Source organism: Monodon monoceros, unplaced genomic scaffold (assembly GCF_005190385.1).
Source record: "Monodon monoceros isolate NGI ecotype Baffin Bay Population unplaced genomic scaffold, NGI_Narwhal_1 Super_Scaffold_14, whole genome shotgun sequence".
NCBI lineage: Eukaryota > Metazoa > Chordata > Mammalia > Artiodactyla > Monodontidae > Monodon > Monodon monoceros.
The window spans coordinates 52,018,076-52,027,873 of record NW_021703770.1 but is presented as its reverse complement, the minus strand read 5'-3'; the positions used below and the strand labels follow the sequence as shown (position 1 = coordinate 52,027,873).

Below are 9,798 nucleotides of genomic sequence, written 5' to 3'. Positions count from 1 at the left end.
TATTTGGACATTTTCCTAAAAGTTGTTAAGCTATTGCTTTTCAAGCTGGTAAAACCATTTTGTGTTTCATTTTATTTTATTTTAAATCTATAAGTTTGGTTCTTTGTCAGTTTAATCATTTGGTAACTTAATTCTTTCTTCATTTCCCACTGGGGACCCCGGGAGTGATGGCTCAACAATGCTCAGCCCCGTGGTTCCTTCCTTCCGTTGGGCTTCTACTTCCTGCAAGTAGAGGTGGAATTCCTGAGTCAGACCCTAGAGACGATGTGGCAGGGACATGGGACAAAAAGAGGTATTCTATTCGGGTGGCTGGGGAGGAGTGGGTAGAACTTCCTATGGTCCAGCTGGGTCCAGACAGTCTTGTTCCTTTACCAGGACTCCCCCACAATGCTCACCTCGGATGAGGCTGCAGCACCTCTCTCTCCAAGTCATGCAGAAGGAAGCAGAATCTAGAGCATTTAAAATCGCTTATTTTCCTTCCCTTACAGAGGTCCGAGATGAATATGCTGAGAATTAATAGCTTTAAAGAAATGGCTTAACAACTTTTAGAAAAATGTCCAAATATAGTCATGATGATTAAATACATTTTTCTGATCACAGTTAATATTTACCAATTCAAGTAGAAACTTTTCAGTTTATATCGATTTTTGTTTCAAAATTTTAAACATCACTTTCAGTTTGTTAACACTCTAGCATCTAAATTTAATGTCTTTTTGGATTTTTAACTTTAACTTAGCTTTAATTTTTAAAGCTAAGATTCCTTAGCTTTCCTTACAACTTTACATAGATCATGACTAAATATCAAATTAATTTGAGGAACAAATCACCCAATCCATTAAAGTGTTCCCTGCAAAATATCCTTACTACCTTTCTGTTGATTTGAGCAGTTTTCTGTTTTTAAGTTGAAACTTTCTGCAAACTGTTACTTATCTTTCTGTTTCTGAAATTCTTGATAGAAACCAAAATATCAGCATTTTATCTCTGATAGGACTCTTGGCTAATTCTGATTTATTTCTGATGCTCTTCCATTTTAAATTTCATTTAATGAAAATTCAATTTAATTCTAATTCTAAGTGAATTTTAATTAAAATTTAATTTTCTGTGTTTTACAATGTAAATTAGTTAAACTAAAAATCACTTGCTAAAAATGTAATTTAAGGCTGACATGCCATTCGGGGAATTGGTAAAATGATTCTAAGTGTGCTTACATTTTGGAAAGAATCATTTCATGACAAAACATCTGAAAAAATAAAAAGTCACATGCTGAATGCCAAAAATTTGGATGGAAAAAGTGGTTCATGTTGGTACATCCAGTAAATTTATTATTTGCCACCATTTTAGCATTCTATTAGGATTATTTTATCAGGTAGCCAATCAAGCTCAATTTAGCCAATATGCAGAAAAATATATTTGATTACATGTAATAAAAAATATTTTCATTAAAACTACTTAAAACTACAGTTTGTAAATTTTTGTCATTCTGCAAAGTAGTTAGTTCAAGAATTGATTTTTAGTGAATTGGCCTGCCTCCCTATCCAGGATTCTGTAGTTAAAAATACAAACAAGAACATCAATAATAATGGCAACATTTATCGTCAGTAGAGAGTGAACCAGCGCTGGGCTTGGTACTCTGCCGTAATTGTCTTCACTGAATACAAACAACTTTTCAAATAAGGTATTATTATTATAATTTTACAGAGAAGGGATTTGGGGTTCAAAGAAGTTAATAATATAAATTGACCTGGGGAGGAAGAATCAAAACTTCTTGTCTCAATGGCCAGGTTGCCTAATATAGTTCCCAAGCTGTGAAATGCAAGATGGAAATGACCCATCTCTGCCCTAGATCTATAAAGATTGAGATGAAGAAAGAGGTTGCTCCTGTTTCACTGTCTAAATAGAAAGAGTCCAGCCGTTCCACAGATTGTAGCATCTGGGGCAAATTGCAGGTGGACTGGGAAGGTTTCCAGCCTTGCTGAGGGTGTGGGAGTGGCAGTAGAGGTGACACAGCTGATAGGTCAGGTCTGGGCATCTAGCTTGCAGGGGGTTAGAGACTGGCCTCTCCAGGTCATGGCTGCAGCTCCACATTCAGCAAAGTCAGATGCCTGCTGGTCCCAGCGCCTCAGCACAGTTCTCCATTCTTCCCCTCTAAGGCCGTTAGGTCTGATAGATACAAAGGGATGGGCTGTGGCTCCTAAGAGCAGCCTGGAACTGATTATTCTCTGGAATGATGTCAGTCAACCCTGTATGGCTGGGAGGAAAGTGAGGTCTCTTGTCTTCTAACCTCAAAGCATAGAACTGAAGGCCATGTGCTCAAATCTGGTTCAAGGGATCCAGCTGTCAAGGTCCACAGACCAAGAGGGATGCATATGGGATGCTTTTGACTGGCATCTAGCAAGCTTTTGTTTGGGTAGATTGGGATGAGATGTTTATGGGCTGAAATGTTGTATGAGTCTTAGCTCTTTATTAATACCAGCCAGCAAATAACCCCTCCTCCCTTTCCTGTCACTTTCTGTAACTGTCACTGACCAGCCTGGAGTGATTATCCTGAATTTTTCTACCCTAGTGACGGGTCTGGGTGTAACAGGTGATTGCTATGTGCTCTGTCACTCTTGCCTCAATGCTGCTTCCCCTCTCCTGCTGCAGCTTCAGGAAGAACAGAGCTAGAGAATGAAGGGAAAGGGACCTGGGAAGATTTCCTTTTCCTTCTTATTTATTTAGTTATATAGCAGGTTCTTATTAGTTATCTATTTTATACATATTGTGTATATATATCAATCCCAATCTCCCAATTCATCATACCACCACAGCCCCCCACTTTCTCCTTTTCCTTCTGCTCGAGATGACATGATACAATATCTGTCAGATTATTTTTCCCTTCTAATGCCTCATCTCATACCCTTCTCAGAATGAATGTTTCTAGTTAGCGAGATGACAAGTTTTTATATACGATTTTTTAGTTTATTTTTTAAAATTTACGAATCAGTGGTTTTTTAAATATATTCACAAAGTTGTACAACCATCACAAAGTTGTATAACAGAAAATTATCACAATCCTCAAAAGAAACCCTCTTCCCATTAGTCCCCTTTCTCCTCCCTTCCCAAGCCCCTGGCAACCACTAATCCACTTACTGTGTCTATTGATTTGCCTTTTCTGAAAATTTCATAAATATAGAATCACAATATATGACTTTTTGCTTCTGGCTCCCTTCACTTAACATGATGTTTTCTGTTTTCGTCTATGATACAGGCTACAGCCTGTATCAGGACTTCATTCCTTCCTATGGCTGAATAATATTCCAGTGTGTGAATATACCCCATTTGTTTATCCATTCATCAGTTGGTGGAAATTTCACTTGTTTCCATTTTTTGGCTATCATGAATAATGCTGTTATAAATGTTCATATACAAGTTTATGTGGGCATATGTTTTCATTTCTCTTGGGTAATACTAAGGAGTAGAATTGTTGGGTCATATTGTACTCTATATTTAAATTCCTGAGGAACTAACTACCACATTGTTTTCCCCAGTGGCTGCCCCATTTTACATTCCCACCGACAATGGTGCATAGTGAAGCAAGATAATAAATTAGTGCCAAGTAAGGCAAGTAAATTACTGAAAGTAGAAATGGACAATGTCATTAGTGTGTGAGATTAAAATGAAAAAAAAAATGCTACAGTTAGTGACTGCAAGGCGAGATGGGAGATGGTGTTGCTTAAAAGAAGAAATAAAAAACTGTTTTGATTCACTGATGTCAGTGAACAAAGTGGGATTTGTACACATAACAAACACTAAGCTAGGAAACTGCCTTCCATGTGCAAGAACAAGAAACTAGGAGAAGAAAGGATATCCTGAAATATTCAAGGAAGCTTTCCTTTTTCTGCCAACCTGAGAGATAACAATAGGGGATTTCGAGGAAGAGAGTTTTTAAACGTTTGTAGACTATTTTTGTTTCTGTCAAAATTCCTCAGGTGAACAAAGGAAATCAATATAAATGATAGAGGTCTCTGATACATTTAGGAAATGCAAAACAATGACAACAGTAAGAGCTGGACAGATCCTAACTGATACAGAAGTGGTGGAAAATTCCATTACCTTCTGAATATTTATCCCTGAGACTACAGTAGAACATCTACTGCTAACATTCATTCAGTCAGTGCAACGCTGAGCTAAAATGGTTTAGTCAATCAAACACATTAGTCAAATTTTTACCCCCATACCCAGGAGAAGCAGTCTTTCACAGATGTTTTATACACATAGGATCACCTGGAAAAGAGACATGTTCTCAGCTAAGTATGGAGAAGACTTGATTAGAATTACTTACAAATATTTTGGGGCATTAGTCTTAGCTATTAGGATGTTCTGCATAAAACCCCCAGAAGTTAATAGGAATTAATACTGTAAATCAGATCTATGATCAACCAGAATAGGATTAGGCCCCAATTAAGACCACAGGGATGGTTTATGGGATGACACCTGAGATTCTGGCTCTCAACCTGCACATAAGGAACATACTAGAACTCTTTCTCATACTTTCAGAGCCATGTTTGATCTGTCACACCCATAAATCTTTTACAAAATTTCATCGTATGTATACTTTTTTCTTTTCTTTTTCTCTTTCTGGCTGCGCCGTGCGGCTTGTGGGATCTTAGCTCCCTAACCAGGGATCGAACCTGTGCCCTGTGCAGTGAAAGCGTGGAATCCTAACCACTGAACAGCCAGGGAATTCCCAAAATTTCATTATATTTTGACTTGCCATACATATTTGTTGAGATTGGGTTTCACTACATGTTGCAGAGTCCCAGAATACCAATGGCTTAAACAAGATAAAATTCTATACCTTTCATGTAAAGTCCAGAGGTGCACAATGCAGGGTTCATATGGCAGCACTAATCCACGGTGACCCAGCCTTTGCCCGCTCATGAGGCTACTTCCATTGTGTGTGCCTGTATCTTCGTGGTACAGCCATCACAGCTGTGTCCCAGGCAGTAGGAAGGAGGAAGAGACAAGCAGCGGCAGGTGTGCCCGAGCGTATTCGTAAGGAGGATTAGAGAAGCTGCCAGAGCAAACTTCCACTCCCATCTCATCTAAGAACATAATCACATGACCACACCAAACAGCAAGGAAGGCTGGGAAACCCAGTTTTAATGTCCAAAACCATTTGCCCAACAGAAAGAAAATGTAGGCTTCCATTTTGGTAATTTATTTCAATTACCATGAAAGAAAGGGAGAACAAATACGGGGGACAGACTACAATACTTGCCACATTTTGCAAGTAAAGTACTAGTCTAGGTTGGGTATTGTAATTCTTCCTTTTAGTTTCCCTACGTTTACTTTTCTGAGTTTCAGTGTTGGCTTCGACTTATACTGTAACTGGCTTGATCCCTGGGAGCTCCAGCCATGGAAATGAAAACTAGATAAGGGTGCACTTCATGGAGTAACAGTGAAAATGTTTCCTCTCAGTATCACACTATTAACACTGAATGGTTATACTTATCTCTTGTGCCCTCTTCCTGTGATTATCGACTTTAGTATTTTAATTTTTAACAAATTATCAAATTTAACTACTCAGCAAATCATCTTTCCAGACTGATTCCTAAACATTGTTGTCTGTTTGCGTGACAGCCATCTCCACAACACTATGAACACTTTGGATGCTCTCTGAACCTTCTGAAGCACGGATGTCTCTTCTGTGACAAATGTCAGACGTGAGTAAATGAACTTTACCTCAATGGAGAGAGAGACACACTTTGGGTAAATGATCAAAATTCATCAGTGGTTTGCCAACTTACAGATCATCAAAAGGAACTATCCTCTATGGCCAAAGAGGTGGGAATAGATAGTGTCCTTTAAAATCTGGGACTACAGGTAATAATAGGCATTGTGTATTTGAAAGTTGCTAAGAGAGTAGATCTTAAAAGTTTTTATTACAGGAAAAAATAATTATAACTGTGTGCCAATGGATGTTAGCTAAACCTATTGTGGTGATAATTTTTCAATAAACACATACATCAAATCATTATGTTATATACCTGCAACTAATATAAACTTATACGTCAATTATATCACAATTTAAAAAAGTAAAATAAAATATGGGAATATAATTACAGAAAAAGTTGATAGTGAAACATCATAAACATTGAAAGAAAATCTTGCTTCAGGTGCCAATTAAAGTGGGTTACCAAGTTAAAGAAGAAAAAAATAGTCTATTTAAACTATATAAATATAAGAAAGATATTTTAGGAACAGAATTATCCCTCAAAATTATTCATCCAAATCTTTTTATTTTGTAGATGAGGTTACTGAGATGCAGGGAACTAAGCTGAAAACACTGCTGAAATTAATTATAAACCTCTTGAGGATATCATTTCTATTTTTGTCATTATTGAATAATAGTCATCTGTAAGCATAAGATTTTGTCAGATTCTCACAGGGATACAAATGATTAAAAATAATGTAAATCATTAATTAATGTAAAACCCTTAGTAATATAAATTTTGGAGCAAATTCCTAAACTTCTAAAAATGAGGGGAAAGAATTATTCATAAAAAGACATAGTTCAGAGGATGAGATTGACATTTAAGTATAATACTGTCCTTTTTGTGTATGTAAAAGAGCCAGTCAATATTTAAGTGTAATTATCTAACTACTAACATTTAAAAGAAGAAAAAAAAGAAAATGAAAAAAAAAAACCATTGTTTTTTTTTCATCATTTACTTCCTACACTCTCATCTCTTCACAGTAGGCAAGATATAAATTTTTCTTGGTGAAATCTAATGAAGAAACCCACCAACCTGGCCGTCAGGGCTGAAGCCAGGGCCTCTATCAGCTAACAATTACAAGTTGTATTTAGTCCCATTAATTTGTAAATTAGCTTCTTCTTTTCAGTATATTCTTCCAAAAGAAGGTTTGGAAAATATTTTATCTGCTTCTATTGGTTAAGGAACATTTTCTTTCTTGCTTTGATTGCCTAATGAAGAAAACAATAACTATGATCACCTTAAACAAGACCACAGATAATCTAACCGTGGAGCTAAAATAATTGCTAACCTTTCATCATTTCTGCTTCTTCCACAGAATGCCCTTCAGCCTGAGAAGTTCACTGAGAAAGTCAGTAACAATTCCTGTCATTGCTTTGTATCCCTGATCATTATGCTCAGAAAAGAGCTGACGTGACCAGTGCACTGAAGATGTTGTTCCTGGTTCTTTTAAAGGGCACCTCTGTCAATTTTGCTGCTGTGGACATCTACCCTTCCTTAAGAGTCCTAAGTTAAAATTGAAGAATTTATGAAAAGTTGTTATTGAGGTGATATTAAGATATAGTAGCCTTTAATGTATTATCACATTCTTAACAAATGTTACTGGGATGGCAAAATAAGGCAAGAAACAATTAAAAAATGGGAACAGAAGGGATTTCATAGGATTTGTCCTTGGTTTGTCATTGTCTCTCTCCCTCTTTCTTTTTCTCCCTTCCCTTCTTTCTTCCTTCTTAGAAACTGGTTGTTGAAAATCTGTTACTGAATGATTTTGTAATGGCAGAACATGCTCTGGCAACATATCAAATGCTTGAAAAAATTAACGTGAGGAACAGGCTGGCAGCCTGCTGAATTCATTTAAAAGACAGCAACTGTTATGGAATAAACAATCAAAAGCGAACACTAGCTGGATTTTAAAGTAAAATTTCTTACTTAATTGAAGACTGGTATTAATTGAACTAATTCTTCAATGCATAAGGGCCATTTTCATACTGTCAAAGTATTGTTTATAGAATGAGTTATGTCTTCTTATGCACTCTCTGGAGGGATTGTAAAGAGCTTGTGACCATTTTTGAATGGTTAAAATACTCAGTACATCATCACCAAGATGTCCTTCTAGGAAAGAATTTCATTTAAATCCAGTTAAAGTAGACTTTAATATTCATAAGAGGATAGAATTGTCATCAGCATAAATCTATCATGCAGATAGATAGATAGATTCTTGTGACAAGAATTAAATAAAGCCCAGAAGCTTAACATTTTACTGGAATTTCTTCTTTCAAAAACTGGAAATAAAAATAATTTAATCTTTCAGTTCATGGAAATGAGCTTATACAACTTTCAGACCACAATGTAAGGTAGATTCACAGAAAAAGGGGAAATTTAAAAAATCATGAGGTTTGGGGGTTTTCATTTGTTTGTTTGTTTAATTCTATGCAAATAACTTTGAAAACCTGAATAATATAAAGAATATTTTGAAAAATATAACTTACCAAAACTTAACCAAAAGATTAGAAAAAAAAATCTAGGCAGATAGATTTCCAAAAAATAAATAAAGTAGTCCAAAAGTTGCTTTTGTTTCTTCAAATGTTTTCCTGGAAGAATTCTATAAAATCTTTAGAGAACATATAATTCCAATGTTATTTAAAATGTTTCAGATCATAGAGAAGGAGGAAAGTCCCTAAGTGCATTTAATAAAGCAAGTAAAACATTTATACCAAAGGAATGACAAAGATCACAAACAAGGAAATCTATAAACCAATCTCATTTATTAATAAAGTTCAAAATCCAAAATAAAATATTAGCAAATAAAACTCAGTAGTTCCTGAGAGGAGACCAAGATGGCCGAGTAGAAAGATGTAGAACTCACCTCCCCCATGAATGTATCTATCAATCATACATCTACCCATGGAACAAAAACTAACCAGAGACTGGAAGAAAGATTCCTGTACAACCAGGGCTATAACAAAGGAACACAAGGAATCGGGTAGAAAGGGAGGAGAAGGAATCAGGTTGTGAACTGTGCTCCTGGGAGGGGACTCAGAAGAAGAGGAACATCGCTTGGGTGGAGATTCTCCCTGGGGAGTGAGCAGTTCAAGCCACATACTGGGCACCACCACCCTGGGGTCAGACACAGGTAAGACAAGTCCCTTTGCTTTGTTGGAGGGGCAGTGACTAACAGACGGGCTGAGGGAAGCCTGGACCCCACTCATGAGAAGCACGCACATGCTTGCTTATTCCTTTAACAGGGTAGGGGGGTGGATTGAAACTGCAGGTTTCCCGCAGCCTCTCTGGAGAATGCGCCTGCCTGAGCTAAGCATCTTCTCTGGCCCTGCCTGTTTCATGACACAGCTCTACAATATGACCAGGACAAGAGTGGCAGTGGCTGAGGGGAGAGCTCAGCTGTGAGGGATAAAGGCAACTCAGACCTGGAGTAGCATCTGAGCAGGGCGGGGGACAGTCACTACTGGTGCTTAAACAGGCAGCACATCAGAAGCCATCCACATCACTGAATGTGATCAGGGCAGCCACTGTCCATGTCCAGATCCATGCTGAGCACTTGCACCAGCCCCTCTTGCTCCAGCACTACTCCCGTCTGGGTTGAAGATGCCAATTCTGGGAGAGGGGAGAGCGCACACTTAAAGGGAACAGAGTCAGCTCAAACCCAACAGTCAGGGCTTCTACTCCAGCAACTTGGGACCCACTCTCACCCTGGATAGGGTGCTGATGGCCATTGAGCAGAGGTGAAGCCTAGGCACAGCAATAAGACAAGAAAAATAAATAAAAGGCATCCAAATGGAAAAGGAAGAAGTAAAATTGGAAGGAAGTATATTGTATGATATAATACAATACATAGAAAACCCTAAAATCTCGACCCAAAACTATTAGGACTAATAAATGAATTCAGCAAAGTTTTGTGATATAAGATTAATACATAGAAGTCTGTTGCATTTCTTTACACTAATAATAAAATATCAGAAAGAGAAAGCAAGAAAACAATCCTGTTTAAAATCACATCAAATAGAATAAAATACCTAGCAAAAAT

The 9,798-nt window shown here is 37.2% G+C and overlaps 1 long non-coding RNA gene across 1 annotated transcript; it reads left to right on the top strand.

Annotated features, from left to right (window-relative positions):
- Positions 1-216: 216 nt before the first annotated feature.
- Positions 217-7,648, top strand: LOC114895617. The gene is made up of 3 exons (XR_003793600.1): positions 217-292; positions 5,623-5,705; positions 7,075-7,648. It is a non-coding gene; the product is annotated as an uncharacterized LOC114895617 (long non-coding RNA).
- The last annotated feature ends 2,150 nt before the right edge of the window (positions 7,649-9,798 follow it).